General features: G+C 65.6%; 1 non-coding gene across 1 annotated transcript; it reads right to left on the bottom strand.

Moving 5' to 3' along the window:
* Positions 1–988: 988 nt before the first annotated feature.
* On the bottom strand, positions 989–1,142 carry LOC140474147 (5.8S ribosomal RNA). The gene has a single exon (XR_011958860.1). It is a non-coding gene; the product is annotated as a 5.8S ribosomal RNA (ribosomal RNA).
* Positions 1,143–2,500: the final 1,358 nt, after the last annotated feature.

Below are 2,500 nucleotides of genomic sequence, written 5' to 3'. Positions count from 1 at the left end.
GGGGCCGGCGGGCGACGCCGCTCCTGAACCCAGCGGCCCCGAGCCGGACGAGTTGAGGAAGGCACGCCGACGGTGACAGGGTACGGAAGACACAGCGGTGGCCTTCTGGCGACTTGGCCCCCGACAGCCCGACGTTCCGCCGTCCTCCCGATGGCCAGGAGGACCGTGCGGGGGTCGGCCGACGGCGTGGTAGGTGTGCCTGCACGGTGACGGAGCACACACCACGCCCGCCAACCCCTCCGTACCTCCCGAGACCGGTGGCAGGACGGAGCGGAAAACGTGCGGACTGAACGGGAGAGCCAAGAGCCAGCGATCCACGCGCGTGCGACCGTCCAAGTCACAGCGTTCGACGAAAACCTCCTCCCTCGGCCAGGCACTCGGCGCCAGCAGGGGAGACAGGATCAGACGCCCCGCCGGCCACTTAAGGCCGAGGACGAACCACGAGACGGGCGGCTGCAGCAGCGGGCGGCCTGCAGCTCCCAGCACTCTCAATCGATCAACCATCGAGTCGGGTCAGCGTGTCAAACCGGCGAGCTCCACGGTCAGGCCGGCGGCGCACCAGCACCGGACCTCCGCGGCTCCCTTCACTCTTTCCACTGCCAGCCAACCGAGAGACGGACCCAATGCGGACGTGCAGAGCTTAGGCAGACCCCCCACTGGAGGCTCAACACTTCGTGGCAGCTCCGTGTCCCAGAGACCAGGAGGGTTGGCACACACACACAGTGTGAACCACCGACAGCCATTCTGGGACCGGTGACAGCCGTGCTGGCCCCACTGCCACGACACAGACGGACGCCAGGCCGCGCTCCCCGGCGGGGGGGATGGCGTCGAGCCTGACGAACGGAATGTGCAGGGTGGGGGGGAAAGGCCAAGCGCTCCGACGCCGGAGGGCTCCGGAGTCTGAACTTAGGGGGACAAAGAGGACGGGTCCTCTGCGACACCCCAGCCGCGCTCTCGCCAGCCAAGGCGAGTGCGATTGATTGCCAAACGACCCTCAGACAGGCGTGGCCCCGGGAAGAACCCGGGGCCGCAAAGTGCGTTCAAAGTGTCGATGATCAATGTGTCCTGCAATTCACATTAATTCTCGCAGCTAGCTGCGTTCGTCATCGACGCACGAGCCGAGTGATCCACCGTCAAGAGTTGTCTGAGTTTGTTTTAGGTCTCTCCCTCGCCAGAGGAAAGCGACCCGGACCGCACATACGCTCCCCACCTTGAGCTACAGCCACCTGCACGCCGGCGTGCGGGCGGAGCAGGGTGGCGTGAAGCGATGGGGAGCACCATCCTGGTGCGGCCCGCAGAAACATACGTCTATTGGGGGGAGGAGGACAGGGCGCCCAAGAGGCGATGCGTGCCCCAACGCACCGCAGCGACGGAGGCAGGATCACCGCCACCATGTCGCCCGCCTAGTATCACGAGGCGTGCAGCAGCTTTGCCCTAGGAAAAGCAGAGGCGGGAACGGGCACCGGCCATCGGTTCGGCAGCGTCACTGACGCGTGCACGTGGCGGCGTGTCGGCGAGCGGACTTCCTGCGAGGAGGCGGGGGCGGCACTCGCCCGAGCAGACGCCCGCCCGGCCCAGCCACCGCCGAGGTGGACTGGGAGTCGCGGCAACGGCTCGTCATACTCGTTCCCACACTCACAGCGCAGCTTGCCCGCAAGCCACCGACCACCGATCGACGCCAGGCGCCCCGACCGAGAGCGGGATCGCTCGTTCGCCCTGCTGGCAGTTCGCTGGGGATCACTACTGCACGGAGCTCGGAGACCGACGGGCGGCAACTCGAGAGTCTTTAAACCACCACCCCCATCCCGCAAGTGCAAAGAGGCTGTATACGCACAGACGGGTGAGGGGAATAGGTACCCCGTCGGGTTTGAAGGGAGCGTGACTAGATAGCAACGATGTAAACCCAGCCGATTTGGGAGCGAAAGACCGGCGCCTGCATCACCGGCTTCGTTTCCCGTGGCTGGAGAGTACACCGAAACCCTCCGTCTGTCGCGAGCTCCCGACGACGCGGTGCCGCCAAGCAGCAGGGCCGGACCTGGTGTGGCTCCCCTCGTCGATCACAGACCGGTCGGCACTACTGACGAGACGGTGGAACGGGCTTCGCCCCTTGTGACGAAGGGTGATGCGAACCCGCCCGCCCGCGTGCGTTCGGGGTGGACTCGGCAAACGGAGATTTGAAATCGGAAAGTGTCCTCCTGCCCCGCGCAGGTAGGCGCCCAACAGTTGTGGGGGGTTTGGCGGTGACCACGGCTGCAGGGCCTGCTACCCCGACGAGCTCTCCTGCTGGCCCCGAAACCACCCTCGCGAGACAAGTTGAAACGGAAACGGGCGTACCCCCAAGCCGACGATCCTTTCTTATTTGTTACTTTTTTTTTTCACTTGCTCGAGTTGTGGCGATTTGGCGGTGACCACGGCTGCAGGGCCTGCTACCCCGACGAGCTCTCCTGCTGGCCCCGAAACCACCCTCGCGAGACAAGTTGAAACGGAAACGGGCGTACCC

Source organism: Chiloscyllium punctatum, unplaced genomic scaffold (assembly GCF_047496795.1).
Source record: "Chiloscyllium punctatum isolate Juve2018m unplaced genomic scaffold, sChiPun1.3 scaffold_857, whole genome shotgun sequence".
Taxonomy (NCBI): Eukaryota; Metazoa; Chordata; class Chondrichthyes; order Orectolobiformes; family Hemiscylliidae; genus Chiloscyllium; species Chiloscyllium punctatum.
Note: the sequence above shows the minus strand (reverse complement) of the source record. Positions and strands in the feature narration are given on the sequence as shown.